This window comes from Salmo salar, chromosome 03, assembly GCF_965601325.2.
Source record: "Salmo salar chromosome 03, fSalSal1, whole genome shotgun sequence".
NCBI classification, from domain to species: domain Eukaryota; kingdom Metazoa; phylum Chordata; class Actinopteri; order Salmoniformes; family Salmonidae; genus Salmo; species Salmo salar.
This window is the reverse complement of record NC_138293.1, coordinates 7,732,970-7,759,202: the sequence shown is the minus strand read 5'-3', so window position 1 is coordinate 7,759,202 and position 26,233 is coordinate 7,732,970. Positions and strand designations below refer to the sequence as shown.

The 26,233-nt window shown below is 43.2% G+C and overlaps 48 non-coding genes across 48 annotated transcripts; all 48 read left to right on the top strand.

Annotated features, from left to right (window-relative positions):
• The first annotated feature begins 584 nt into the window (after window positions 1-584).
• On the top strand, window positions 585-666 carry trnas-uga (transfer RNA serine (anticodon UGA)). The gene has a single exon. It is a non-coding gene; the product is annotated as a tRNA-Ser (tRNA).
• A 211-nt stretch (window positions 667-877) lies between these two features.
• Window positions 878-959, top strand: trnas-cga (transfer RNA serine (anticodon CGA)). Its single transcript has one exon. It is a non-coding gene; the product is annotated as a tRNA-Ser (tRNA).
• A 678-nt stretch (window positions 960-1,637) lies between these two features.
• Window positions 1,638-1,719, top strand: trnas-uga (transfer RNA serine (anticodon UGA)). Its single transcript has one exon. It is a non-coding gene; the product is annotated as a tRNA-Ser (tRNA).
• Window positions 1,720-1,930: 211 nt separating this feature from the next.
• Window positions 1,931-2,012, top strand: trnas-cga (transfer RNA serine (anticodon CGA)). The gene has a single exon. It is a non-coding gene; the product is annotated as a tRNA-Ser (tRNA).
• Window positions 2,013-2,690: 678 nt separating this feature from the next.
• Window positions 2,691-2,772, top strand: trnas-uga (transfer RNA serine (anticodon UGA)). The gene has a single exon. It is a non-coding gene; the product is annotated as a tRNA-Ser (tRNA).
• Window positions 2,773-2,983: 211 nt separating this feature from the next.
• trnas-cga (transfer RNA serine (anticodon CGA)) lies at window positions 2,984-3,065 on the top strand. Its single transcript has one exon. It is a non-coding gene; the product is annotated as a tRNA-Ser (tRNA).
• A 678-nt stretch (window positions 3,066-3,743) lies between these two features.
• On the top strand, window positions 3,744-3,825 carry trnas-uga (transfer RNA serine (anticodon UGA)). Its single transcript has one exon. It is a non-coding gene; the product is annotated as a tRNA-Ser (tRNA).
• A 211-nt stretch (window positions 3,826-4,036) lies between these two features.
• trnas-cga (transfer RNA serine (anticodon CGA)) lies at window positions 4,037-4,118 on the top strand. The gene has a single exon. It is a non-coding gene; the product is annotated as a tRNA-Ser (tRNA).
• A 678-nt stretch (window positions 4,119-4,796) lies between these two features.
• On the top strand, window positions 4,797-4,878 carry trnas-uga (transfer RNA serine (anticodon UGA)). Its single transcript has one exon. It is a non-coding gene; the product is annotated as a tRNA-Ser (tRNA).
• Window positions 4,879-5,089: 211 nt separating this feature from the next.
• On the top strand, window positions 5,090-5,173 carry trnas-cga (transfer RNA serine (anticodon CGA)). The gene has a single exon. It is a non-coding gene; the product is annotated as a tRNA-Ser (tRNA).
• Window positions 5,174-5,851: 678 nt separating this feature from the next.
• Window positions 5,852-5,933, top strand: trnas-uga (transfer RNA serine (anticodon UGA)). The gene has a single exon. It is a non-coding gene; the product is annotated as a tRNA-Ser (tRNA).
• Window positions 5,934-6,997: 1,064 nt separating this feature from the next.
• Window positions 6,998-7,079, top strand: trnas-uga (transfer RNA serine (anticodon UGA)). Its single transcript has one exon. It is a non-coding gene; the product is annotated as a tRNA-Ser (tRNA).
• Window positions 7,080-7,290: 211 nt separating this feature from the next.
• trnas-cga (transfer RNA serine (anticodon CGA)) lies at window positions 7,291-7,372 on the top strand. The gene has a single exon. It is a non-coding gene; the product is annotated as a tRNA-Ser (tRNA).
• Window positions 7,373-8,051: 679 nt separating this feature from the next.
• Window positions 8,052-8,133, top strand: trnas-uga (transfer RNA serine (anticodon UGA)). The gene has a single exon. It is a non-coding gene; the product is annotated as a tRNA-Ser (tRNA).
• Window positions 8,134-8,344: 211 nt separating this feature from the next.
• On the top strand, window positions 8,345-8,426 carry trnas-cga (transfer RNA serine (anticodon CGA)). The gene has a single exon. It is a non-coding gene; the product is annotated as a tRNA-Ser (tRNA).
• A 679-nt stretch (window positions 8,427-9,105) lies between these two features.
• Window positions 9,106-9,187, top strand: trnas-uga (transfer RNA serine (anticodon UGA)). The gene has a single exon. It is a non-coding gene; the product is annotated as a tRNA-Ser (tRNA).
• A 211-nt stretch (window positions 9,188-9,398) lies between these two features.
• trnas-cga (transfer RNA serine (anticodon CGA)) lies at window positions 9,399-9,480 on the top strand. Its single transcript has one exon. It is a non-coding gene; the product is annotated as a tRNA-Ser (tRNA).
• A 971-nt stretch (window positions 9,481-10,451) lies between these two features.
• Window positions 10,452-10,533, top strand: trnas-uga (transfer RNA serine (anticodon UGA)). The gene has a single exon. It is a non-coding gene; the product is annotated as a tRNA-Ser (tRNA).
• A 211-nt stretch (window positions 10,534-10,744) lies between these two features.
• Window positions 10,745-10,826, top strand: trnas-cga (transfer RNA serine (anticodon CGA)). The gene has a single exon. It is a non-coding gene; the product is annotated as a tRNA-Ser (tRNA).
• A 678-nt stretch (window positions 10,827-11,504) lies between these two features.
• Window positions 11,505-11,586, top strand: trnas-uga (transfer RNA serine (anticodon UGA)). Its single transcript has one exon. It is a non-coding gene; the product is annotated as a tRNA-Ser (tRNA).
• Window positions 11,587-11,797: 211 nt separating this feature from the next.
• On the top strand, window positions 11,798-11,879 carry trnas-cga (transfer RNA serine (anticodon CGA)). The gene has a single exon. It is a non-coding gene; the product is annotated as a tRNA-Ser (tRNA).
• A 678-nt stretch (window positions 11,880-12,557) lies between these two features.
• Window positions 12,558-12,639, top strand: trnas-uga (transfer RNA serine (anticodon UGA)). Its single transcript has one exon. It is a non-coding gene; the product is annotated as a tRNA-Ser (tRNA).
• A 211-nt stretch (window positions 12,640-12,850) lies between these two features.
• trnas-cga (transfer RNA serine (anticodon CGA)) lies at window positions 12,851-12,932 on the top strand. Its single transcript has one exon. It is a non-coding gene; the product is annotated as a tRNA-Ser (tRNA).
• A 678-nt stretch (window positions 12,933-13,610) lies between these two features.
• trnas-uga (transfer RNA serine (anticodon UGA)) lies at window positions 13,611-13,692 on the top strand. Its single transcript has one exon. It is a non-coding gene; the product is annotated as a tRNA-Ser (tRNA).
• A 211-nt stretch (window positions 13,693-13,903) lies between these two features.
• trnas-cga (transfer RNA serine (anticodon CGA)) lies at window positions 13,904-13,985 on the top strand. Its single transcript has one exon. It is a non-coding gene; the product is annotated as a tRNA-Ser (tRNA).
• A 678-nt stretch (window positions 13,986-14,663) lies between these two features.
• On the top strand, window positions 14,664-14,745 carry trnas-uga (transfer RNA serine (anticodon UGA)). Its single transcript has one exon. It is a non-coding gene; the product is annotated as a tRNA-Ser (tRNA).
• A 211-nt stretch (window positions 14,746-14,956) lies between these two features.
• trnas-cga (transfer RNA serine (anticodon CGA)) lies at window positions 14,957-15,038 on the top strand. The gene has a single exon. It is a non-coding gene; the product is annotated as a tRNA-Ser (tRNA).
• Window positions 15,039-15,716: 678 nt separating this feature from the next.
• On the top strand, window positions 15,717-15,798 carry trnas-uga (transfer RNA serine (anticodon UGA)). The gene has a single exon. It is a non-coding gene; the product is annotated as a tRNA-Ser (tRNA).
• Window positions 15,799-16,009: 211 nt separating this feature from the next.
• Window positions 16,010-16,091, top strand: trnas-cga (transfer RNA serine (anticodon CGA)). Its single transcript has one exon. It is a non-coding gene; the product is annotated as a tRNA-Ser (tRNA).
• A 678-nt stretch (window positions 16,092-16,769) lies between these two features.
• Window positions 16,770-16,851, top strand: trnas-uga (transfer RNA serine (anticodon UGA)). The gene has a single exon. It is a non-coding gene; the product is annotated as a tRNA-Ser (tRNA).
• Window positions 16,852-17,062: 211 nt separating this feature from the next.
• trnas-cga (transfer RNA serine (anticodon CGA)) lies at window positions 17,063-17,144 on the top strand. The gene has a single exon. It is a non-coding gene; the product is annotated as a tRNA-Ser (tRNA).
• A 211-nt stretch (window positions 17,145-17,355) lies between these two features.
• trnas-cga (transfer RNA serine (anticodon CGA)) lies at window positions 17,356-17,437 on the top strand. Its single transcript has one exon. It is a non-coding gene; the product is annotated as a tRNA-Ser (tRNA).
• A 678-nt stretch (window positions 17,438-18,115) lies between these two features.
• trnas-uga (transfer RNA serine (anticodon UGA)) lies at window positions 18,116-18,197 on the top strand. The gene has a single exon. It is a non-coding gene; the product is annotated as a tRNA-Ser (tRNA).
• A 211-nt stretch (window positions 18,198-18,408) lies between these two features.
• Window positions 18,409-18,490, top strand: trnas-cga (transfer RNA serine (anticodon CGA)). The gene has a single exon. It is a non-coding gene; the product is annotated as a tRNA-Ser (tRNA).
• A 678-nt stretch (window positions 18,491-19,168) lies between these two features.
• On the top strand, window positions 19,169-19,250 carry trnas-uga (transfer RNA serine (anticodon UGA)). Its single transcript has one exon. It is a non-coding gene; the product is annotated as a tRNA-Ser (tRNA).
• Window positions 19,251-19,461: 211 nt separating this feature from the next.
• Window positions 19,462-19,543, top strand: trnas-cga (transfer RNA serine (anticodon CGA)). Its single transcript has one exon. It is a non-coding gene; the product is annotated as a tRNA-Ser (tRNA).
• Window positions 19,544-20,221: 678 nt separating this feature from the next.
• On the top strand, window positions 20,222-20,303 carry trnas-uga (transfer RNA serine (anticodon UGA)). The gene has a single exon. It is a non-coding gene; the product is annotated as a tRNA-Ser (tRNA).
• Window positions 20,304-20,514: 211 nt separating this feature from the next.
• Window positions 20,515-20,596, top strand: trnas-cga (transfer RNA serine (anticodon CGA)). The gene has a single exon. It is a non-coding gene; the product is annotated as a tRNA-Ser (tRNA).
• Window positions 20,597-21,274: 678 nt separating this feature from the next.
• Window positions 21,275-21,356, top strand: trnas-uga (transfer RNA serine (anticodon UGA)). The gene has a single exon. It is a non-coding gene; the product is annotated as a tRNA-Ser (tRNA).
• A 211-nt stretch (window positions 21,357-21,567) lies between these two features.
• Window positions 21,568-21,649, top strand: trnas-cga (transfer RNA serine (anticodon CGA)). Its single transcript has one exon. It is a non-coding gene; the product is annotated as a tRNA-Ser (tRNA).
• Window positions 21,650-22,327: 678 nt separating this feature from the next.
• On the top strand, window positions 22,328-22,409 carry trnas-uga (transfer RNA serine (anticodon UGA)). Its single transcript has one exon. It is a non-coding gene; the product is annotated as a tRNA-Ser (tRNA).
• Window positions 22,410-22,620: 211 nt separating this feature from the next.
• On the top strand, window positions 22,621-22,702 carry trnas-cga (transfer RNA serine (anticodon CGA)). The gene has a single exon. It is a non-coding gene; the product is annotated as a tRNA-Ser (tRNA).
• A 678-nt stretch (window positions 22,703-23,380) lies between these two features.
• On the top strand, window positions 23,381-23,462 carry trnas-uga (transfer RNA serine (anticodon UGA)). Its single transcript has one exon. It is a non-coding gene; the product is annotated as a tRNA-Ser (tRNA).
• Window positions 23,463-23,673: 211 nt separating this feature from the next.
• On the top strand, window positions 23,674-23,755 carry trnas-cga (transfer RNA serine (anticodon CGA)). Its single transcript has one exon. It is a non-coding gene; the product is annotated as a tRNA-Ser (tRNA).
• A 678-nt stretch (window positions 23,756-24,433) lies between these two features.
• trnas-uga (transfer RNA serine (anticodon UGA)) lies at window positions 24,434-24,515 on the top strand. The gene has a single exon. It is a non-coding gene; the product is annotated as a tRNA-Ser (tRNA).
• Window positions 24,516-24,726: 211 nt separating this feature from the next.
• trnas-cga (transfer RNA serine (anticodon CGA)) lies at window positions 24,727-24,808 on the top strand. Its single transcript has one exon. It is a non-coding gene; the product is annotated as a tRNA-Ser (tRNA).
• A 678-nt stretch (window positions 24,809-25,486) lies between these two features.
• trnas-uga (transfer RNA serine (anticodon UGA)) lies at window positions 25,487-25,568 on the top strand. The gene has a single exon. It is a non-coding gene; the product is annotated as a tRNA-Ser (tRNA).
• Window positions 25,569-25,779: 211 nt separating this feature from the next.
• Window positions 25,780-25,861, top strand: trnas-cga (transfer RNA serine (anticodon CGA)). The gene has a single exon. It is a non-coding gene; the product is annotated as a tRNA-Ser (tRNA).
• The last annotated feature ends 372 nt before the right edge of the window (window positions 25,862-26,233 follow it).

Genomic DNA, 26,233 nt, shown 5'->3' with positions numbered 1-26,233 from the left:
AGAAGTCTTTTGTGTGAGCTTATTCAGAAAGCTGTAATGGCCGAGTGGTTAAGGCGTGATTTGGCACAATAAGTTCAATATGTCGTGCAATCAAGTTTACCATTTTGCACCAATGATGTCTGTTTCCAAATCCCAATTACTTTACTTGAATTCCAACAGCTGCAACGGCCGAGTTTTTCAGACGTTGGACCTGAATTTCAATGGGGTCTCCCCACACATGTTTTAACCTTGCTCGAAGCGTATATAGCCCACTTGTGCTTTCTCCTCATCACTTTCCTTTGATTCACACAGCCGCAATGGCCAAGTGTTTTAAGCGTTGGAAATGAAAATCCATTTTTTTCTCCCCGTACAGTTTTTAAAGCTGCTCGCAGCGCATTGACAAACCAGTCTATATTTGTAACATGTGACTTGATATGGATAATGTGCTGAATGCATGGACTTGTCCATTGATTCAAGTGCTCAGAATATATATTCCTTGACAAACAGTTCAAATAGGCTCTTCAGTAGATAGTCTAGTCTTTACAGAAGTAAAATGGACAGAATGAGATAGCCGACTGGTTAAGGCCTGGTGGTTAATATAGCGAGCTGCGATGGCCGAGTGGTTAAGGCGTTGGACTTGAAATCCAATGGGGTCTCCCTGCGCAGGTTCGAACCCTGCTCGCAGCGCAATGGCAAACCATTCTTTCTTTTTAACATATACTTGGTGACTTGATATGGATAATGTGTGCACTTGTCCTTTGATTCAAGTGCTCAGAATGTATCTTCCATGACAAACATTTCAAGTCGGTACTTCAGTAGCGATGATCTGGACGTTTTAGAGTCAAAATGGACAGAACGAGATAGCGGACTGGTTAGGGCGTGGAAGGTAATAGAGCAAGCTGTGATGGCCGAGAGGTTAAGGCGTTGGACTCGAAATCCAATGGGGTCTCCCCGCGCAGGTTCGAACCCTGCTCACAGCGTTATAACAAACCAGTCCTCATTCTGAACATATCCTTGGTGACTTGATATGGATAGTCTCTGTAATGCATGGACTTGTCCAGTGTTTCAAGTGCTCAGAAAACATTTGTGTGAGCTTATTCAGAAAGCTGTGATGGCCGAGTGGTTAAGGCGTGATTTGGCACAATAAGTTCAATATGTCGTGCAATCAAGTTTACCATTTTGCACCAATGATGTCTGTTTCCAAATCCCAATTACTTTAGTTGAATTCCAACAGCTGCAACGGCCGAGTTTTTCAGACGTTGGACCTGAATTTCAATGGGGTCTCCCCACACATGTTTTAACCTTGCTCGAAGCGTATATAGCCCACTTGTGCTTTCTCCTCATCACTTTCCTTTGATTCACACAGCCGCAATGGCCAAGTGTTTTAAGCGTTGGAAATGAAATCCATTGTTTTCTCCCCGTACAGTTTTTAAAGCTGCTCGCAGCGCATTGACAAACCAGTCTATATTTGTAACATGTGACTTGATATGGATAATGTGCTGAATGCATGGACTTGTCCATTGATTCAAGTGCTCAGAATATATATTCCTTGACAAACAGTTCAAATAGGCTCTTCAGTAGATAGTCTGGTCTTTACAGAAGTAAAATGGACAGAATGAGATAGCCGACTGGTTAAGGCCTGGTGGTTAATATAGCGAGCTGCGATGGCCGAGTGGTTAAGGCGTTGGACTTGAAATCCAATGGGGTCTCCCTGCGCAGGTTCGAACCCTGCTCGCAGCGCAATGGCAAACCATTCTTTCTTTTTAACATATACTTGGTGACTTGATATGGATAATGTGTGCACTTGTCCTTTGATTCAAGTGCTCAGAATGTATCTTCCATGACAAACATTTCAAGTCGGTACTTCAGTAGCGATGATCTGGACGTTTTAGAGTCAAAATGGACAGAACGAGATAGCAGACTGGTTAGGGCGTGGAAGGTAATAGAGCAAGCTGTGATGGCCGAGAGGTTAAGGCGTTGGACTCGAAATCCAATGGGGTCTACCTGCGCAGGTTCGAACCCTGCTCACAGCGTTATAACAAACCAGTCCTCATTCTGAACATATCCTTGGTGACTTGATATGGATAGTCTCTGTAATGCATGGACTTGTCCAGTGTTTCAAGTGCTCAGAAAACATTTGTGTGAGCTTATTCAGAAAGCTGTGATGGCCGAGTGGTTAAGGCGTGATTTGGCACAATAAGTTCAATATGTCGTGCAATCAAGTTTACCATTTTGCACCAATGATGTCTGTTTCCAAATCCCAATTACTTTAGTTGAATTCCAACAGCTGCAACGGCCGAGTTTTTCAGACGTTGGACCTGAATTTCAATGGGGTCTCCCCACACATGTTTTAACCTTGCTCGAAGCGTATATAGCCCACTTGTGCTTTCTCCTCATCACTTTCCTTTGATTCACACTGCCGCAATGGCCAAGTGTTTTAAGCGTTGGAAATGAAATCCATTGTTTTCTCCCCGTACAGTTTTTAAAGCTGCTCGCAGCGCATTGACAAACCAGTCTATATTTGTAACATGTGACTTGATATGGATAATGTGCTGAATGCATGGACTTGTCCATTGATTCAAGTGCTCAGAATATATATTCCTTGACAAACAGTTCAAATAGGCTCTTCAGTAGATAGTCTAGTCTTTACAGAAGTAAAATGGACAGAATGAGATAGCCGACTGGTTAAGGCCTGGTAGTTAAAAGTGCGAGCTGCGATGGCCGAGTGGTTAAGGCGTTGGACTTGAAATCCAATGGGGTCTCCCTGCGCAGGTTCGAACCCTGCTCGCAGCGCAATGGCAAACCATTCTTTCTTTTTAACATATACTTGGTGACTTGATATGGATAATGTGTGCACTTGTCCTTTGATTCAAGTGCTCAGAATGTATCTTCCATGACAAACATTTCAAGTCGGTACTTCAGTAGCGATGATCTGGACGTTTTAGAGTCAAAATGGACAGAACGAGATAGCGGACTGGTTAGGGCGTGGAAGGTAATAGAGCAAGCTGTGATGGCCGAGAGGTTAAGGCGTTGGACTCGAAATCCAATGGGGTCTCCCTGCGCAGGTTCGAACCCTGCTCACAGCATTATAACAAACCAGTCCTCATTCTGAACATATCCTTGGTGACTTGATATGGATAGTCTCTTTAATGCATGGACTTGTCCAGTGTTTCAAGTGCTCAGAAGTCTTTTGCGTGAGCTTATTCAGAAAGCTGTAATGGCCGAGTGGTTATGGCGTGATTTGGCACAATAAGTTCAATATGTCGTGCAATCAAGTTTACCATTTTGCACCAATGATGTCTGTTTCCAAATCCCAATTACTTTAGTTGAATTCCAACAGCTGCAACGGCCGAGTTTTTCAGACGTTGGACCTGAATTTCAATGGGGTCTCCCCACACATGTTTTAACCTTGCACGAAGCGTATATAGCCCACTTGTGCTTTCTCCTCATCACTTTCCTTTGATTCACACAGCCGCAATGGCCAAGTGTTTTAAGCGTTGGAAATGAAAATCCTTTTTTTCTCCCCGTACAGTTTTTAAAGCTGCTCGCAGCGCATTGACAAACCAGTCTATATTTGTAACATGTGACTTGATATGGATAATGTGCTGAATGCATGGACTTGTCCATTGATTCAAGTGCTCAGAATATATATTCCTTGACAAACAGTTCAAATAGGCTCTTCAGTATATAGTCTAGTCTTTACAGAAGTAAAATGGACAGAATGAGATAGCCGACTGGTTAAGGCCTGATGGTTAATATAGCGAGCTGCGATGGCCGAGTGGTTAAGGCGTTGGACTTGAAATCCAATGGGGTCTCCCTGCGCAGGTTCGAACCCTGCTCGCAGCGCAATTGCAAACCATTCTTTCTTTTTAACATATACTTGGTGACTTGATATGGATAATGTGTGCACTTGTCCTTTGATTCAAGTGCTCAGAATGTATCTTCCATGACAAACATTTCAAGTCGGTACTTCAGTAGCGATGATCTGGACGTTTTAGAGTCAAAATGGACAGAACGAGATAGCGGACTGGTTAGGGCGTGGAAGGTAATAGAGCAAGCTGTGATGGCCGAGAGGTTAAGGCGTTGGACTCGAAATCCAATGGGGTCTCCCTGCGCAGGTTCGAACCCTGCTCACAGCGTTATAACAAACCAGTCCTCATTCTGAACATATCCTTGGTGACTTGATATGGATAGTCTCTGTAATGCATGGACTTGTCCAGTGTTTCAAGTGCTCAGAAAACATTTGTGTGAGCTTATTCAGAAAGCTGTGATGGCCGAGTGGTTAAGGCGTGATTTGGCACAATAAGTTCAATATGTCGTGCAATCAAGTTTACCATTTTGCACCAATGATGTCTGTTTCCAAATCCCAATTACTTTAGTTGAATTCCAACAGCTGCAACGGCCGAGTTTTTCAGACGTTGGACCTGAATTTCAATGGGGTCTCCCCACACATGTTTTAACCTTGCTCGAAGCGTATATAGCCCACTTGTGCTTTCTCCTCATCACTTTCCTTTGATTCACACAGCCGCAATGGCCAAGTGTTTTAAGCGTTGGAAATGAAATCCATTGTTTTCTCCCCGTACAGTTTTTAAAGCTGCTCGCAGCGCATTGACAAACCAGTCTATATTTGTAACATGTGACTTGATATGGATAATGTGCTGAATGCATGGACTTGTCCATTGATTCAAGTGCTTAGAATATATATCCCTTGACAAACAGTTCAAATAGGCTCTTCAGTAGATAGTCTGGTCTTTACAGAAGTAAAATGGACAGAATGAGATAGCCGACTGGTTAAGGCCTGGTAGTTAAAAGTGCGAGCTGCGATGGCCGAGTGGTTAAGGCGTTGGACTTGAAATCCAATGGGGTCTCCCTGCGAAGGTTCGATCCCTGCTCGCAGCGCAATGGCAAACCATTCTTTCTTTTTAACATATACTTGGTGACTTGATATGGATAATGTGTGCACTTGTCCTTTGATTCAAGAGCTCAGAACGTATCTTCCATGACAAACATTTCAAGTCGGTACTTCAGTAGCGATGATCTGGACGTTTTAGAGTTAAAATGGACAGAACGAGATAGCGGACTGGTTAGGGCGTGGAAGGTAATAGTGCAAGCTTTGATGGCCGAGAGGTTAAGGCGTTGGACTCGAAATCCAATGGGGTCTCCCCGTGCAGGTTCGAACCCTGCTCGCAGAGCTATTGACAAACCAGTCCTCATTCTGAACATATCCTTGGTGACTTGATATGGATAGTCTCTTTAATGCATGGACTTGTACAGTGATTCAAGTGCTCAGAAATCTTTTGCCTGAGCTTATTCAGAAAGCTGTAATGGCCGAGTGGTTAAGGCGTGATTTGGCACAATAAGTTCAATATGTCGTGCAATCAAGTTTACCATTTTGCACCAATGATGTCTGTTTCCAAATCCCAATTACTTTACTTGAATTCCAACAGCTGCAACGGCCGAGTTTTTCAGACGTTGGACCTGAATTTCAATGGGGTCTCCCCACACATGTTTTAACCTTGCTCGAAGCGTATTTAGCCCACTTGTGCTTTCTCCTCATCACTTTCCTTTGATTCACACAGCCGCAATGGCCAAGTGTTTTAAGCGTTGGAAATGAAAATCCATTTTTTTCTCCCCGTACAGTTTTTAAAGCTGCTCGCAGCGCATTGACAAACCAGTCTATATTTGTAACATGTGACTTGATATGGATAATGTGCTGAATGCATGGACTTGTCCATTGATTCAAGTGCTCAGAATATATATTCCTTGACAAACAGTTCAAATAGGCTCTTCAGTAGATAGTCTAGTCTTTACAGAAGTAAAATGGACAGAATGAGATAGCCGACTGGTTAAGGCCTGGTGGTTAATATAGCGAGCTGCGATGGCCGAGTGGTTAAGGCGTTGGATTTGAAATCCAATGGGGTCTCCCTGCGCAGGCTCGAACCCTGCTTGCAGCGCAATGGCAAGCCATTCTTTCTTTTTAACATATACTTGGTGACTTGATATGGATAATGTGTGCACTTGTCCTTTGATTCAAGTGCTCAGAATGTATCTTCCATGACAAACATTTCAAGTAACATATACTTGGTGACTTGATATGGATAATGTGTGCACTTGTCCTTTGATTCAAGTGCTCAGAATGTATCTTCCATGACAAACATTTCAAGTCGGTACTTCAGTAGCGATGATCTGGACGTTTTAGAGTTAAAATGGACAGAACGAGATAGCGGACTGGTTAGGGCGTGGAAGGTAATAGTGCAAGCTGTGATGGCCGAGAGGTTAAGGCGTTGGACTCGAAATCAAATCGGGTCTCCCCGTGCAGGTTTGAACACTGCTCGCAGCGTTATGACAAACCAGTCCTCATTCTGAACATATCCTTGGTGACTTGATATGGATAGTCACTTTAATGCATGGACTTGTACAGTGATTCAAGTGCTCAGAAATCTTTTGCCTGAGCTTATTCAGAAAGCTGTAATGGCCGAGTGGTTAAGGCGTGATTTGGCACAATAAGTTCAATATGTCGTGCAATCAAGTTTACCATTTTGCACCAATGATGTCTGTTTCCAAATCCCAATTACTTTACTTGAATTCCAACAGCTGCAACGGCCGAGTTTTTCAGACGTTGGACCTGAATTTCAATGGGGTCTCCCCACACATGTTTTAACCTTGCTCGAAGCGTATATAGCCCACTTGTGCTTTCTCCTCATCACTTTCCTTTGATTCACACAGCCGCAATGGCAAAGTGTTTTAAGCGTTGGAAATGAAAATAATTTTTTTCTCCCCGTACAGTTTTTAAAGCTGCTCGAAGCGCATTGACAAACCAGTCTATATTTGTAACATGTGACTTGATATGGATAATGTGCTGAATGCATGGACTTGTCCATTGATTCAAGTGCTCAGAATATATATTCCTTGACAAACAGTTCAAATAGGCTCTTCAGTAGATAGTCTAGTCTTTACAGAAGTAAAATGGACAGAATGAGATAGCCGACTGGTTAAGGCCTAGTAATTAATATAGCGAGCTGCGATGGCCGAGTGGTTAAGGCGTTGGACTTGAAATCCGATGGGGTCTCCCTGCGCAGGTTCGAACCCTGCTCGCAGCGCAATGGCAAACCATTCTTCCTTTTTAACATATACTTGGTGACTTGATATGGATAATGTGTGCACTTGTCCTTTGATTCAAGTGCTCAGAATGTATCTTCCATGACAAACATTTCAAGTCGGTACTTCAGTAGCGATGATCTGGACGTTTTAGAGTTAAAATGGACAGAACGAGATAGCGGACTGGTTAGGGCGTAGAAGGTAATAGAGCAAGCTGTGATGGCCGAGAGGTTAAGGCGTTGGACTCGAAATCCAATGGGGTCTCCCCGCGCAGGTTCGAACCCTGCTCGCAGCGTTATGACAAACCAGTCCTCATTCTGAACATATCCTTGGTGACTTGATATGGATAGTCTCTTTAATGCATGGACTTGTCCAGTGATTCAAGTGCTCAGAAATCTTTTGTGTGAGCTTATTCAGAAAGCTGTAATGACCGAGTGGTTAAGGCGTGATTTGGCACAATAAGTTCAATATGTCGTGCAATCAAGTTTACCATTTTGCACCAATGATGTCTGTTTCCAAATCCCAATTACTTTACTTGAATTCCAACAGCTGCAACGGCCGAGTTTTTCAGACGTTGGACCTGAATTTCAATGGGGTCTCCCCACACATGTTTTAACCTTGCTCGAAGCGTATATAGCCCACTTGTGCTTTCTCCTCATCACTTTCCTTTGATTCACACAGCCGCAATGGCCAAGTGTTTTAAGCGTTGGAAATGAAAATGCATTGTTTTCTCCCCGTACAGTTTTTAAAGCTGCTCGCAGCGCATTGACAAACCAGTCTATATTCGTAACATGTGACTTGATATGGATAATGTGCTGAATGCATGGACTTGTCCATTGATTCAAGTGCTCAGAATATATATTCCTTGACAAACAGTTCAAATAGGCTCTTCAGTAGATAGTCTAGTCTTTACAGAAGTAAAATGGACAGAATGAGATAGCCGACTGGTTAAGGCCTGGTAGTTAACATAGCGAGCTGCGATGGCCGAGTGGTTAAGGCGTTGGACTTGAAATCCAATGGGGTCTCCCTGCGCAGGTTCGAACTCTGCTCGCAGCGCAATGGCAAACCATTCTTTCTTTTTAACATATACTTGGTGACTTGATATGGATAATGTGTGCACTTGTCCTTTGATTCAAGTGCTCAGAATGTATCTTCCATGACAAACATTTCAAGTCGGTACTTCAGTAGCGATGATCTGGACGTTTTAGAGTTAAAATGGACAGAACGAGATAGCGGACTGGTTAGGGCGTGGAAGGTAATAGAGCAAGCTGTGATGGCCGAGAGGTTAAGGCGTTGGACTCGAAATCCAATGGGGTCTCCCCGCGCAGGTTCGAACCCTGCTCGCAGCGTTATGACAAACCAGTCCTCATTCTGAACATATCCTTGGTGACTTGATATGGATAGTCTCTTTAATGCATGGACTTGTCCAGTGATTCAAGTGCTCAGAAATCTTTTGTGTGAGCTTATTCAGAAAGCTGTAATGGCCGAGTGGTTAAGGCGTGATTTGGCACAATAAGTTCAATATGTCGTGCAATCAAGTTTACCATTTTGCACCAATGATGTCTGTTTCCAAATCCCAATTACTTTACTTGAATTCCAACAGCTGCAACGGCCGAGTTTTTCAGACGTTGGACCTGAATTTCAATGGGGTCTCCCCACACATGTTTTAACCTTGCTCGAAGCGTATATAGCCCACTTGTGCTTTCTCCTCATCACTTTCCTTTGATTCACACAGCCGCAATGGCCAAGTGTTTTAAGCGTTGGAAATGAAAATCATTTTTTTCTCCCCGTACAGTTTTTAAAGCTGCTCGCAGCGCATTGACAAACCAGTCTATATTTGTAACATGTGACTTGATATGGATAATGTGCTGAATGCATGGACTTGTCCATTGATTCAAGTGCTCAGAATATATATTCCTTGACAAACAGTTCAAATAGGCTCTTCAGTAGATAGTCTAGTCTTTACAGAAGTAAAATGGACAGAATGAGATAGCCGACTGGTTAAGGCCTGAGTAGTTAATATAGCGAGCTGCGATGGCCGAGTGGTTAAGGCGTTGGACTTGAAATCCAATGGGGTCTCCCTGCGCAGGTTCGAACCCTGCTCGCAGCGCAATGGCAAACCATTCTTTCTTTTTAACATATACTTGGTGACTTGATATGGATAATGTGTGCACTTGTCCTTTGATTCAAGTGCTCAGAATGTATCTTCCATGACAAACATTTCAAGTCGGTACTTCAGTAGCGATGATCTGGACGTTTTAGAGTTAAAATGGACAGAACGAGATAGCGGACTGGTTAGGGCGTAGAAGGTAATAGAGCAAGCTGTGATGGCCGAGAGGTTAAGGCGTTGGACTCGAAATCCAATGGGGTCTCCCCGCGCAGGTTCGAACCCTGCTCGCAGCGTTATGACAAACCAGTCCTCATTCTGAACATATCCTTGGTGACTTGATATGGATAATGTGTGCACTTGTCCTTTGATTCAAGTGCTCAGAATGTATCTTCCATGACAAACATTTCAAGTCGGTACTTCAGTAGCGATGATCTGGACGTTTTAGAGTTAAAATGGACAGAACGAGATAGCGGACTGGTTAGGGCGTAGAAGGTAATAGAGCAAGCTGTGATAGCCGAGAGGTTAAGGCGTTGGACTCGAAATCCAATGGGGTCTCCCCGCGGATGTTTGAACCCTGCTCGCAGAGCAATGGCAAATGATTCTTTCTTTTTAACATATACTTGGTGACTTGATATGGATAGGCTCTTTAATGCATGGACTTGTCCAGTGATTCAAGTGCTCAGAAATCTTTTGTGTGAGCTTATTCAGAAAGCTGTAATGACCGAGTGGTTAAGGCGTGATTTGGCACAATAAGTTCAATATGTCGTGCAATCAAGTTTACCATTTTGCACCAATGATGTCTGTTTCCAAATCCCAATTACTTTACTTGAATTCCAACAGCTGCAACGGCCGAGTTTTTCAGACGTTGGACCTGAATTTCAATGGGGTCTCCCGACACATGTTTTAACCTTGCTCGAAGCGTATATAGCCCACTTGTGCTTTCTCCTCATCACTTTCCTTTGATTCACACAGCCGCAATGGCCAAGTGTTTTAAGCGTTGGAAATGAAAATCATTTTTTTCTCCCCGTACAGTTTTTAAAGCTGCTCGCAGCGCATTGACAAACCAGTCTATATTTGTAACATGTGACTTGATATGGATAATGTGCTGAATGCATGGACTTGTCCATTGATTCAAGTGCTCAGAATATATATTCCTTGACAAACAGTTCAAATAGGCTCTTCAGTAGATAGTCTAGTCTTTACAGAAGTAAAATGGACAGAATGAGATAGCCGACTGGTTAAGGCCTAGTAGTTAATATAGCGAGCTGCGATGGCCGAGTGGTTAAGGCGTTGGACTTGAAATCCAATGGGGTCTCCCTGCGCAGGTTCGAACCCTGCTCGCAGCGCAATGGCAAACCATTCTTTATTTTTAACATATACTTGGTGACTTGATATGGATAATGTGTGCACTTGTCCTTTGATTCAAGTGCTCAGAATGTATCTTCCATGACAAACATTTCAAGTCGGTACTTCAGTAGCGATGATCTGGACGTTTTAGAGTTAAAATGAACAGAACGAGATAGCGGACTGGTTAGGGCGTAGAAGGTAATAGAGCAATCTGTGATGGCCGAGAGGTTAAGGCGTTGGACTCGAAATCCAATGGGGTCTCCCCGCGCAGGTTCGAACCCTGCTCGCAGCGTTATGACAAACCAGTCCTCATTCTGATCATATCCTTGGTGACTTGATATGGATAGTCTCTTTAATCCATGGACTTGTCCAGTGATTCAAGTGCTCAGAAATCTTTTGTGTGAGCTTATTCAGAAAGCTGTAATGACCGAGTGGTTAAGGCGTGATTTGGCACAATAAGTTCAATATGTTGTGCAATCAAGTTTACCATTTTGCACCAATGATGTCTGTTTCCAAATCCCAATTACTTTACTTGAATTCCAACAGCTGCAACGGCCGAGTTTTTCAGACGTTGGACCTGAATTTCAATGGGGTCTCCCCACACATGTTTTAACCTTGCTCGAAGCGTATATAGCCCACTTGTGCTTTCTCCTCATCACTTTCCTTTGATTCACACAGCCGCAATGGCCAAGTGTTTTAAGCGTTGGAAATGAAAATCATTTTTTTCTCCCCGTACAGTTTTTAAAGCTGCTCGCAGCGCATTGACAAACCAGTCTATATTTGTAACATGTGACTTGATATGGATAATGTGCTGAATGCATGGACTTGTCCATTGATTCAAGTGCTCAGAATATATATTCCTTGACAAACAGTTCAAATAGGCTCTTCAGTAGATAGTCTAGTCTTTACAGAAGTAAAATGGACAGAATGAGATAGCCGACTGGTTAAGGCCTAGTAGTTAATATAGCGAGCTGCGATGGCCGAGTGGTTAAGGCGTTGGACTTGAAATCCAATGGGGTCTCCCTGCGCAGGTTCGAACCCTGCTCGCAGCGCAATGGCAAACCATTCTTTATTTTTAACATATACTTGGTGACTTGATATGGATAATGTGTGCACTTGTCCTTTGATTCAAGTGCTCAGAATGTATCTTCCATGACAAACATTTCAAGTCGGTACTTCAGTAGCGATGATCTGGACGTTTTAGAGTTAAAATGGACAGAACGAGATAGCGGACTGGTTAGGGCGTAGAAGGTAATAGAGCAAGCTGTGATGGCCGAGAGGTTAAGGCGTTGGACTCGAAATCCAATGGGGTCTCCCCGCGCAGGTTCGAACCCTGCTCGCAGCGTTATGACAAACCAGTCCTCATTCTGAACATATCCTTGGTGACTTGATATGGATAGTCTCTTTAATGCATGGACTTGTCCAGTGATTCAAGTGCTCAGAAATCTTTTGTGTGAGCTTATTCAGAAAGCTGTAATGACCGAGTGGTTAAGGCGTGATTTGGCACAATAAGTTCAATATGTCGTGCAATCAAGTTTACCATTTTGCACCAATGATGTCTGTTTCCAAATCCCAATTACTTTACTTGAATTCCAACAGCTGCAACGGCCGAGTTTTTCAGACGTTGGACCTGAATTTCAATGGGGTCTCCCCACACATGTTTTAACCTTGCTCGAAGCGTATATAGCCCACTTGTGCTTTCTCCTCATCACTTTCCTTTGATTCACACAGCCGCAATGGCCAAGTGTTTTAAGCGTTGGAAATGAAAATCATTTTTTTCTCCCCGTACAGTTTTTAAAGCTGCTCGCAGCGCATTGACAAACCAGTCTATATTTGTAACATGTGACTTGATATGGATAATGTGCTGAATGCATGGACTTGTCCATTGATTCAAGTGCTCAGAATATATATTCCTTGACAAACAGTTCAAATAGGCTCTTCAGTAGATAGTCTAGTCTTTACAGAAGTAAAATGGACAGAATGAGATAGCCGACTGGTTAAGGCCTAGTAGTTAATATAGCGAGCTGCGATGGCCGAGTGGTTAAGGCGTTGGACTTGAAATCCAATGGGGTCTCCCTGCGCAGGTTCGAACCCTGCTCGCAGCGCAATGGCAAACCATTCTTTATTTTTAACATATACTTGGTGACTTGATATGGATAATGTGTGCACTTGTCCTTTGATTCAAGTGCTCAGAATGTATCTTCCATGACAAACATTTCAAGTCGGTACTTCAGTAGCGATGATCTGGACGTTTTAGAGTTAAAATGAACAGAACGAGATAGCGGACTGGTTAGGGCGTAGAAGGTAATAGAGCAAGCTGTGATGGCCGAGAGGTTAAGGCGTTGGACTCGAAATCCAATGGGGTCTCCCCGCGCAGGTTCGAACCCTGCTCGCAGCGTTATGACAAACCAGTCCTCATTCTGAACATATCCTTGGTGACTTGATATGGATAGTCTCTTCAATGCATGGACTTGTCCAGTGATTCAAGTGCTCAGAAATCTTTTGTGTGAGCTTATTCAGAAAGCTGTAATGACCGAGTGGTTAAGGCGTGATTTGGCACAATAAGTTCAATATGTCGTGCAATCAAGTTTACCATTTTGCACCAATGATGTCTGTTTCCAAATCCCAATTACTTTACTTGAATTCCAACAGCTGCAACGGCCGAGTTTTTCAGACGTTGGACCTGAATTTCAATGGGGTCTCCCCACACATGTTTTAACCTTGCTCGAAGCGTATATAGCCCACTTGTGCTTTCTCCTCATCACTTTCCTTTGATTCACACAGCCGCAATGGCCAAGTGTTTTAAGCGTTGGAAATGAAAATCATTTTTTTCTCCCCGTACAGTTTTTAAAGCTGCTCGCAGCGCATTGACAAACCAGTCTATATTTGTAACATGTGACTTGATATGGATAATGTGCTGAATGCATGGACTTGTCCATTGATTCAAGTGCTCAGAATATATATTCCTTGACAAACAGTTCAAATAGGCTCTTCAGTAGATAGTCTAGTCTTTACAGAAGTAAAATGGACAGAATGAGATAGCCGACTGGTTAAGGCCTAGTAGTTAATATAGCGAGCTGCGATGGCCGAGTGGTTAAGGCGTTGGACTTGAAATCCAATGGGGTCTCCCTGCGCAGGTTCGAACCCTGCTCGCAGCGCAATGGCAAACCATTCTTTATTTTTAACATATACTTGGTGACTTGATATGGATAATGTGTGCACTTGTCCTTTGATTCAAGTGCTCAGAATGTATCTTCCATGACAAACATTTCAAGTCGGTACTTCAGTAGCGATGATCTGGACGTTTTAGAGTTAAAATGGACAGAACGAGATAGCGGACTGGTTAGGGCGTAGAAGGTAATAGAGCAAGCAGTGATGGCCGAGAGGTTAAGGCGTTGGACTCGAAATCCAATGGGGTCTCCCCGCGCAGGTTCGAACCCTGCTCGCAGCGTTATGACAAACCAGTCCTCATTCTGAACATATCCTTGGTGACTTGATATGGATAGTCTCTTTAATGCATGGACTTGTCCAGTGATTCAAGTGCTCAGAAATCTTTTGTGTGAGCTTATTCAGAAAGCTGTAATGACCGAGTGGTTAAGGCGTGATTTGGCACGATAAGTTCAATATGTCGTGCAATCAAGTTTACCATTTTGCACCAATGATGTCTGTTTCCAAATCCCAATTACTTTACTTGAATTCCAACAGCTGCAACGGCCGAGTTTTTCAGACGTTGGACCTGAATTTCAATGGGGTCTCCCGACACATGTTTTAACCTTGCTCGAAGCGTATATAGCCCACTTGTGCTTTCTCCTCATCACTTTCCTTTGATTCACACAGCCGCAATGGCCAAGTGTTTTAAGCGTTGGAAATGAAAATCATTTTTTTCTCCCCGTACAGTTTTTAAAGCTGCTCGCAGCGCATTGACAAACCAGTCTATATTTGTAACATGTGACTTGATATGGATAATGTGCTGAATGCATGGACTTGTCCATTGATTCAAGTGCTCAGAATATATATTCCTTGACAAACAGTTCAAATAGGCTCTTCAGTAGATAGTCTAGTCTTTACAGAAGTAAAATGGACAGAATGAGATAGCCGACTGGTTAAGGCCTAGTAGTTAATATAGCGAGCTGCGATGGCCGAGTGGTTAAGGCGTTGGACTTGAAATCCAATGGGGTCTCCCTGCGCAGGTTCGAACCCTGCTCGCAGCGCAATGGCAAACCATTCTTTATTTTTAACATATACTTGGTGACTTGATATGGATAATGTGTGCACTTGTCCTTTGATTCAAGTGCTCAGAATGTATCTTCCATGACAAACATTTCAAGTCGGTACTTCAGTAGCGATGATCTGGACGTTTTAGAGTTAAAATGAACAGAACGAGATAGCGGACTGGTTAGGGCGTAGAAGGTAATAGAGCAATCTGTGATGGCCGAGAGGTTAAGGCGTTGGACTCGAAATCCAATGGGGTCTCCCCGCGCAGGTTCGAACCCTGCTCGCAGCGTTATGACAAACCAGTCCTCATTCTGATCATATCCTTGGTGACTTGATATGGATAGTCTCTTTAATCCATGGACTTGTCCAGTGATTCAAGTGCTCAGAAATCTTTTGTGTGAGCTTATTCAGAAAGCTGTAATGACCGAGTGGTTAAGGCGTGATTTGGCACAATAAGTTCAATATGTTGTGCAATCAAGTTTACCATTTTGCACCAATGATGTCTGTTTCCAAATCCCAATTACTTTACTTGAATTCCAACAGCTGCAACGGCCGAGTTTTTCAGACGTTGGACCTGAATTTCAATGGGGTCTCCCCACACATGTTTTAACCTTGCTCGAAGCGTATATAGCCCACTTGTGCTTTCTCCTCATCACTTTCCTTTGATTCACACAGCCGCAATGGCCAAGTGTTTTAAGCGTTGGAAATGAAAATCATTTTTTTCTCCCCGTACAGTTTTTAAAGCTGCTCGCAGCGCATTGACAAACCAGTCTATATTTGTAACATGTGACTTGATATGGATAATGTGCTGAATGCATGGACTTGTCCATTGATTCAAGTGCTCAGAATATATATTCCTTGACAAACAGTTCAAATAGGCTCTTCAGTAGATAGTCTAGTCTTTACAGAAGTAAAATGGACAGAATGAGATAGCCGACTGGTTAAGGCCTAGTAGTTAATATAGCGAGCTGCGATGGCCGAGTGGTTAAGGCGTTGGACTTGAAATCCAATGGGGTCTCCCTGCGCAGGTTCGAACCCTGCTTGCAGCGCAATGGCAAACCATTCTTTATTTTTAACATATACTTGGTGACTTGATATGGATAATGTGTGCACTTGTCCTTTGATTCAAGTGCTCAGAATGTATCTTCCATGACAAACATTTCAAGTCGGTACTTCAGTAGCGATGATCTGGACGTTTTAGAGTTAAAATGAACAGAACGAGATAGCGGACTGGTTAGGGCATAGAAGGTAATAGAGCAAGCTGTGATGGCCGAGAGGTTAAGGCGTTGGACTCGAAATCCAATTGGGTCTCCCCGCGCAGGTTCGAACCCTGCTCGCAGCGTTATGACAAACCAGTCCTCATTCTGAACATATCCTTGATGACTTGATATGGATAGTCTCTTTAATGCATGGACTTGTCCAGTGATTCAAGTGCTCAGAAATCTTTTGTGTGAGCTTATTCAGAAAGCTGTAATGACCGAGTGGTTAAGGCGTGATTTGGCACAATAAGTTCAATATGTCGTGCAATCAAGTTTACCATTTTGCACCAATGATGTCTGTTTCCAAATCCCAATTACTTTACTTGAATTCCAACAGCTGCAACGGCCGAGTTTTTCAGACGTTGGACCTGAATTTCAATGGGGTCTCCCCACACATGTTTTAACCTTGCTCGAAGCGTATATAGCCCACTTGTGCTTTCTCCTCATCACTTTCCTTTGATTCACACAGCCGCAATGGCCAAGTGTTTTAAGCGTTGGAAATGAAAATCATTTTTTTCTCCCCGTACAGTTTTTAAAGCTGCTCGCAGCGCATTGACAAACCAGTCTATATTTGTAACATGTGACTTGATATGGATAATGTGCTGAATGCATGGACTTGTCCATTGATTCAAGTGCTCAGAATATATATTCCTTGACAAACAGTTCAAATAGGCTCTTCAGTAGATAGTCTAGTCTTTACAGAAGTAAAATGGACAGAATGAGATAGCCGACTGGTTAAGGCCTAGTAGTTAATATAGCGAGCTGCGATGGCCGAGTGGTTAAGGCGTTGGACTTGAAATCCAATGGGGTCTCCCTGCGCAGGTTCGAACCCTGCTCGCAGCGCAATGGCAAACCATTCTTTATTTTTAACATATACTTGGTGACTTGATATGGATAATGTGTGCACTTGTCCTTTGATTCAAGTGCTCAGAATGTATCTTCCATGACAAACATTTCAAGTCGGTACTTCAGTAGCGATGATCTGGACGTTTTAGAGTTAAAATGAACAGAACGAGATAGCGGACTGGTTAGGGCGTAGAAGGTAATAGAGCAAGCTGTGATGGCCGAGAGGTTAAGGCGTTGGACTCGAAATCCAATGGGGTCTCCCCGCGCAGGTTCGAACCCTGCTCGCAGCGTTATGACAAACCAGTCCTCATTCTGATCATATCCTTGGTGACTTGATATGGATAATGTGTGCACTTGTCCTTTGATTCAAGTGCTCAGAATGTATCTTCCATGACAAACATTTCAAGTCGGTACTTCAGTAGCGATGATCTGGACGTTTTAGAGTTAAAATGGACAGAACGAGATAGCGGACTGGTTAGGGCGTAGAAGGTAATAGAGCAAGCAGTGATGGCCGAGAGGTTAAGGCGTTGGACTCGAAATCCAATGGGGTCTCCCCGCGCAGGTTCGAACCCTGCTCGCAGCGTTATGACAAACCAGTCCTCATTCTGAACATATCCTTGGTGACTTGATATGGATAGTCTCTTTAATGCATGGACTTGTCCAGTGATTCAAGTGCTCAGAAATCTTTTGTGTGAGCTTATTCAGAAAGCTGTAATGACCGAGTGGTTAAGGCGTGATTTGGCACGATAAGTTCAATATGTCGTGCAATCAAGTTTACCATTTTGCACCAATGATGTCTGTTTCCAAATCCCAATTACTTTACTTGAATTCCAACAGCTGCAACGGCCGAGTTTTTCAGACGTTGGACCTGAATTTCAATGGGGTCTCCCGACACATGTTTTAACCTTGCTCGAAGCGTATATAGCCCACTTGTGCTTTCTCCTCATCACTTTCCTTTGATTCACACAGCCGCAATGGCCAAGTGTTTTAAGCGTTGGAAATGAAAATCATTTTTTTCTCCCCGTACAGTTTTTAAAGCTGCTCGCAGCGCATTGACAAACCAGTCTATATTTGTAACATGTGACTTGATATGGATAATGTGCTGAATGCATGGACTTGTCCATTGATTCAAGTGCTCAGAATATATATTCCTTGACAAACAGTTCAAATAGGCTCTTCAGTAGATAGTCTAGTCTTTACAGAAGTAAAATGGACAGAATGAGATAGCCGACTGGTTAAGGCCTAGTAGTTAATATAGCGAGCTGCGATGGCCGAGTGGTTAAGGCGTTGGACTTGAAATCCAATGGGGTCTCCCTGCGCAGGTTCGAACCCTGCTCGCAGCGCAATGGCAAACCATTCTTTATTTTTAACATATACTTGGTGACTTGATATGGATAATGTGTGCACTTGTCCTTTGATTCAAGTGCTCAGAATGTATCTTCCATGACAAACATTTCAAGTCGGTACTTCAGTAGCGATGATCTGGACGTTTTAGAGTTAAAATGAACAGAACGAGATAGCGGACTGGTTAGGGCGTAGAAGGTAATAGAGCAAGCTGTGATGGCCGAGAGGTTAAGGCGTTGGACTCGAAATCCAATGGGGTCTCCCCGCGCAGGTTCGAACCCTGCTCGCAGCGTTATGACAAACCAGTCCTCATTCTGATCATATCCTTGGTGACTTGATATGGATAGTCTCTTTAATCCATGGACTTGTCCAGTGATTCAAGTGCTCAGAAATCTTTTGTGTGAGCTTATTCAGAAAGCTGTAATGACCGAGTGGTTAAGGCGTGATTTGGCACAATAAGTTCAATATGTCGTGCAATCAAGTTTACCATTTTGCACCAATGATGTCTGTTTCCAAATCCCAATTACTTTACTTGAATTCCAACAGCTGCAACGGCCGAGTTTTTCAGACGTTGGACCTGAATTTCAATGGGGTCTCCCGACACATGTTTTAACCTTGCTCGAAGCGTATATAGCCCACTTGTGCTTTCTCCTCATCACTTTCCTTTGATTCACACAGCCGCAATGGCCAAGTGTTTTAAGCGTTGGAAATGAAAATCATTTTTTTCTCCCCGTACAGTTTTTAAAGCTGCTCGCAGCGCATTGACAAACCAGTCTATATTTGTAACATGTGACTTGATATGGATAATGTGCTGAATGCATGGACTTGTCCATTGATTCAAGTGCTCAGAATATATATTCCTTGACAAACAGTTCAAATAGGCTCTTCAGTAGATAGTCTAGTCTTTACAGAAGTAAAATGGACAGAATGAGATAGCCGACTGGTTAAGGTCTAGTAGTTAATATAGCGAGCTGCGATGGCCGAGTGGTTAAGGCGTTGGACTTGAAATCCAATGGGGTCTCCCTGCGCAGGTTCGAACCCTCCTCGCAGCGCAATGGCAAACCATTCTTTATTTTTAACATATACTTGGTGACTTGATATGGATAATGTGTGCACTTGTCCTTTGATTCAAGTGCTCAGAATGTATCTTCCATGACAAACATTTCAAGTCGGTACTTCAGTAGCGATGATCTGGACGTTTTAGAGTTAAAATGGACAGAACGAGATAGCGGACTGGTTAGGGCGTAGAAGGTAATAGAGCAAGCAGTGATGGCCGAGAGGTTAAGGCGTTGGACTCGAAATCCAACGGGGTCTCCCCGCGCAGGTTCGAACACTACTCGCAGCGTTATGACAAACCAGTCCTCATTCTGAACATATCCTTGGTGACTTGATATGGATAGTCTCTTCAATGCATGGACTTGTCCAGTGATTCAAGTGCTCAGAAATCTTTTGTGTGAGCTTATTCAGAAAGCTGTAATGACCGAGTGGTTAAGGCGTGATTTGGCACAATAAGTTCAATATGTCGTGCAATCAAGTTTACCATTTTGCACCAATGATGTCTGTTTCCAAATCCCAATTACTTTACTTGAATTCCAACAGCTGCAACGGCCGAGTTTTTCAGACGTTGGACCTGAATTTCAATGGGGTCTCCCCACACATGTTTTAACCTTGCTCGAAGCGTATATAGCCCACTTGTGCTTTCTCCTCATCACTTTCCTTTGATTCACACAGCCGCAATGGCCAAGTGTTTTAAGCGTTGGAAATGAAAATCATTTTTTTCTCCCCGTACAGTTTTTAAAGCTGCTCGCAGCGCATTGACAAACCAGTCTATATTTGTAACATGTGACTTGATATGGATAATGTGCTGAATGCATGGACTTGTCCATTGATTCAAGTGCTCAGAATATATATTCCTTGACAAACAGTTCAAATAGGCTCTTCAGTAGATAGTCTAGTCTTTACAGAAGTAAAATGGACAGAATGAGATAGCCGACTGGTTAAGGCCTAGTAGTTAATATAGCGGGCTGCGATGGCCGAGTGGTTAAGGCGTTGGACTTGAAATCCAATGGGGTCTCCCTGCGCAGGTTCGAACCCTGCTCGCAGCGCAATGGCAAGCCATTCTTTATTTTTAACATATACTTAGTGACTTGATATGGATAATGTGTGCACTTTTCCTTTGATTCAAGTGCTCAGAATGTATCTTCCATGACAAACATTTCAAGTCGGTACTTCAGTAGCGATGATCTGGACGTTTTAGAGTTAAAATGGACAGAACGAGATAGCGGACTGGTTAGGGCGTAGAAGGTAATAGAGCAAGCAGTGATGGCCGAGAGGTTAAGGCGTTGGACTCGAAATCCAATGGGGTCTCCCCGCGCAGGTTCGAACCCTGCTCGCAGCGTTATGACAAACCAGTCCTCATTCTGAACATATCCTTGGTGACTTGATATGGATAGTCTCTTCAATGCATGGACTTGTCCAGTGATTCAAGTGCTCAGAAATCTTTTGTGTGAGCTTATTCAGAAAGCTGTAATGACCGAGTGGTTAAGGCGTGATTTGGCACAATAAGTTCAATATGTCGTGCAATCAAGTTTACCATTTTGCACCAATGATGTCTGTTTCCAAATCCCAATTACTTTACTTGAATTCCAACAGCTGCAACGGCCGAGTTTTTCAGACGTTGGACCTGAATTTCAATGGGGTCTCCCCACACATGTTTTAACCTTGCTCGAAGCGTATATAGCCCACTTGTGCTTTCTCCTCATCACTTTCCTTTGATTCACACAGCCGCAATGGCCAAGTGTTTTAAGCGTTGGAAATGAAAATAATTTTTTTCTCCCCGTACAGTTTTTAAAGCTGCTCGCAGCGCATTGACAAACCAGTCTATATTTGTAACATGTGACTTGATATGGATAATGTGCTGAATGCATGGACTTGTCCATTGATTCAAGTGCTCAGAATATATATTCCTTGACAAACAGTTCAAATAGGCTCTTCAGTAGATAGTCTAGTCTTTACAGAAGTAAAATGGACAGAATGAGATAGCCGACTGGTTAAGGCCTAGTAGTTAATATAGCGGGCTGTGATGGCCGAGTGGTTAAGGCGTTGGACTTGAAATCCAATGGGGTCTCCCTGCGCAGGTTCGAACCCTGCTCGCAGCGCAATGGCAAGCCATTCTTTATTTTTAACATATACTTAGTGACTTGATATGGATAATGTGTGCACTTTTCCTTTGATTCAAGTGCTCAGAATGTATCTTCCATGACAAACATTTCAAGTCGGTACTTCAGTAGCGATGATCTGGACGTTTTAGAGTTAAAATGGACAGAACGAGATAGCGGACTGGTTAGGGCGTAGAAGGTAATAGAGCAAGCTGTGATGGCCGAGAGGTTAAGGCGTTGGACTCGAAATCCAATGGGGTCTCCCCGCGCAGGTTCGAACCCTGCTCGCAGCGTTATGACAAACCAGTCCTCATTCTGAACATATCCTTGGTGACTTGATATGGATAGTCTCTTTAATGCATGGACTTGTCCAGTGATTCAAGTGCTCAGAAATCTTTTGTGTGAGCTTATTCAGAAAGCTGTAATGACCGAGTGGTTAAGGCGTGATTTGGCACAATAAGTTCAATATGTCGTGCAATCAAGTTTACCATTTTGCACCAATGATGTCTGTTTCCAAATCCCAATTACTTTACTTGAATTCCAACAGCTGCAACGGCCGAGTTTTTCAGACGTTGGACCTGAATTTCAATGGGGTCTCCCCACACATGTTTTAACCTTGCTCGAAGCGTATATAGCCCACTTGTGCTTTCTCCTCATCACTTTCCTTTGATTCACACAGCCGCAATGGCCAAGTGTTTTAAGCGTTGGAAATGAAAATCATTTTTTTCTCCCCGTACAGTTTTTAAAGCTGCTCGCAGCGCATTGACAAACCAGTCTATATTTGTAACATGTGACTTGATATGGATAATGTGCTGAATGCATGGACTTGTCCATTGATTCAAGTGCTCAGAATATATATTCCTTGACAAACAGTTCAAATAGGCTCTTCAGTAGATAGTCTAGTCTTTACAGAAGTAAAATGGACAGAATGAGATAGCCGACTGGTTAAGGCCTAGTAGTTAATATAGCGAGCTGCGATGGCCGAGTGGTTAAGGCGTTGGACTTGAAATCCAATGGGGTCTCCCTGCGCAGGTTCGAACCCTGCTCGCAGCGCAATGGCAAACCATTCTTTATTTTTAACATATACTTGGTGACTTGATATGGATAATGTGTGCACTTGTCCTTTGATTCAAGTGCTCAGAATGTATCTTCCATGACAAACATTTCAAGTCGGTACTTCAGTAGCGATGATCTGGACGTTTTAGAGTTAAAATGGACAGAACGAGATAGCGGACTGGTTAGGGCGTAGAAGGTAATAGAGCAAGCTGTGATGGCCGAGAGGTTAAGGCGTTGGACTCGAAATCCAATGGGGTCTCCCCGCGCAGGTTCGAACCCTGCTCGCAGCGTTATGACAAACCAGTCCTCATTCTGATCATATCCTTGGTGACTTGATATGGATAGTCTCTTTAATCCATGGACTTGTCCAGTGATTCAAGTGCTCAGAAATCTTTTGTGTGAGCTTATTCAGAAAGCTGTAATGACCGAGTGGTTAAGGCGTGATTTGGCACAATAAGTTCAATATGTCGTGCAATCAAGTTTACCATTTTGCACCAATGATGTCTGTTTCCAAATCCCAATTACTTTACTTGAATTCCAACAGCTGCAACGGCCGAGTTTTTCAGACGTTGGACCTGAATTTCAATGGGGTCTCCCCACACATGTTTTAACCTTGCTCGAAGCGTATATAGCCCACTTGTGCTTTCTCCTCATCACTTTCCTTTGATTCACACAGCCGCAATGGCCAAGTGTTTTAAGCGTTGGAAATGAAAATCATTTTTTTCTCCCCGTACAGTTTTTAAAGCTGCTCGCAGCGCATTGACAAACCAGTCTATATTTGTAACATGTGACTTGATATGGATAATGTGCTGAATGCATGGACTTGTCCATTGATTCAAGTGCTCAGAATATATATTCCTTGACAAACAGTTCAAATAGGCTCTTCAGTAGATAGTCTAGTCTTTACAGAAGTAAAATGGACAGAATGAGATAGCCGACTGGTTAAGGCCTAGTAGTTAATATAGCGAGCTGCGATGGCCGAGTGGTTAAGGCGTTGGACTTGAAATCCAATGGGGTCTCCCTGCGCAGGTTCGAACCCTGCTCGCAGCGCAATGGCAAACCATTCTTTATTTTTAACATATACTTGGTGACTTGATATGGATAATGTGTGCACTTGTCCTTTGATTCAAGTGCTCAGAATGTATCTTCCATGACAAACATTTCAAGTCGGTACTTCAGTAGCGATGATCTGGACGTTTTAGAGTTAAAATGGACAGAACGAGATAGCGGACTGGTTAGGGCGTAGAAGGTAATAGAGCAAGCTGTGATGGCCGAGAGGTTAAGGCGTTGGACTCGAAATCCAATGGGGTCTCCCCGCGCAGGTTCGAACCCTGCTCGCAGCGTTATGACAAACCAGTCCTCATTCTGAACATATCCTTGGTGACTTGATATGGATAGTCTCTTTAATGCATGGACTTGTCCAGTGATTCAAGTGCTCAGAAATCTTTTGTGTGAGCTTATTCAGAAAGCTGTAATGACCGAGTGGTTAAGGCGTGATTTGGCACAATAAGTTCAATATGTCGTGCAATCAAGTTTACCATTTTGCACCAATGATGTCTGTTTCCAAATCCCAATTACTTTACTTGAATTCCAACAGCTGCAACGGCCGAGTTTTTCAGACGTTGGACCTGAATTTCAATGGGGTCTCCCCACACATGTTTTAACCTTGCTCGAAGCGTATATAGCCCACTTGTGCTTTCTCCTCATCACTTTCCTTTGATTCACACAGCCGCAATGGCCAAGTGTTTTAAGCGTTGGAAATGAAAATAATTTTTTTCTCCCCGTACAGTTTTTAAAGCTGCTCGCAGCGCATTGACAAACCAGTCTATATTTGTAACATGTGACTTGATATGGATAATGTGCTGAATGCATGGACTTGTCCATTGATTCAAGTGCTCAGAATATATATTCCTTGACAAACAGTTCAAATAGGCTCTTCAGTAGATAGTCTAGTCTTTACAGAAGTAAAATGGACAGAATGAGATAGCCGACTGGTTAAGGCCTAGTAGTTAATATAGCGGGCTGCGATGGCCGAGTGGTTAAGGCGTTGGACTTGAAATCCAATGGGGTCTCCCTGCGCAGGTTCGAACCCTGCTCGCAGCGCAATGGCAAGCCATTCTTTATTTTTAACATATACTTGGTGACTTGATATGGATAATGTGTGCACTTTTCCTTTGATTCAAGTGCTCAGAGTGTATCTTCCATGACAAACATTTCAAGTCGGTACTTCAGTAGCGATGATCTGGACGTTTTAGAGTTAAAATGGACAGAACGAGATAGCGGACTGGTTAGGGCGTAGAAGGTAATAGAGCAAGCTGTGATGGCCGAGAGGTTAAGGCGTTGGACTCGAAATCCAATGGGGTCTCCCCGCGCAGGTTCGAACCCTGCTCGCAGCGTTATGACAAACCAGTCCTCATTCTGAACATATCCTTGGTGACTTGATATGGATAGTCTCTTTAATGCATGGACTTGTCCAGTGATTCAAGTGCTCAGAAATCTTTTGTGTGAGCTTATTCAGAAAGCTGTAATGACCGAGTGGTTAAGGCGTGATTTGGCACAATAAGTTCAATATGTCGTGCAATCAAGTTTACCATTTTGCACCAATGATGTCTGTTTCCAAATCCCAATTACTTTACTTGAATTCCAACAGCTGCAACGGCCGAGTTTTTCAGACGTTGGACCTGAATTTCAATTGGGTCTCCCGACACATGTTTTAACCTTGCTCGAAGCGTATATAGCCCACTTGTGCTTTCTCCTCATCACTTTCCTTTGATTCACACAGCCGCAATGGCCAAGTGTTTTAAGCGTTGGAAATGAAAATCATTTTTTTCTCCCCGTACAGTTTTTAAAGCTGCTCGCAGCGCATTGACAAACCAGTCTATATTTGTAACATGTGACTTGATATGGATAATGTGCTGAATGCATGGACTTGTCCATTGATTCAAGTGCTCAGAATATATATTCCTTGACAAACAGTTCAAATAGGCTCTTCAGTAGATAGTCTAGTCTTTACAGAAGTAAAATGGACAGAATGAGATAGCCGACTGGTTAAGGCCTAGTAGTTAATATAGCGAGCTGCGATGGCCGAGTGGTTAAGGCGTTGGACTTGAAATCCAATGGGGTCTCCCTGCGCAGGTTCGAACCCTGCTCGCAGCGCAATGGCAAACCATTCTTTATTTTTAACATATACTTGGTGACTTGATATGGATAATGTGTGCACTTGTCCTTTGATTCAAGTGCTCAGAATGTATCTTCCATGACAAACATTTCAAGTCGGTACTTCAGTAGCGATGATCTGGACGTTTTAGAGTTAAAATGAACAGAACGAGATAGCGGACTGGTTAGGGCGTAGAAGGTAATAGAGCAAGCTGTGATGGCCGAGAGGTTAAGGCGTTGGACTCGAAATCCAATGGGGTCTCCCCGCGCAGGTTCGAACCCTGCTCGCAGCGTTATGACAAACCAGTCCTCATTCTGATCATATCCTTGGTGACTTGATATGGATAGTCTCTTTAATGCATGGACTTGTCCAGTGATTCAAGTGCTCAGAAATCTTTTGTGTGAGCTTATTCAGAAAGCTGTAATGACCGAGTGGTTAAGGCGTGATTTGGCACAATAAGTTCAATATGTCGTGCAATCAAGTTTACCATTTTGCACCAATGATGTCTGTTTCCAAATCCCAATTACTTTACTTGAATTCCAACAGCTGCAACGGCCGAGTTTTTCAGACGTTGGACCTGAATTTCAATGGGGTCTCCCCACACATGTTTTAACCTTGCTCGAAGCGTATATAGCCCACTTGTGCTTTCTCCTCATCACTTTCC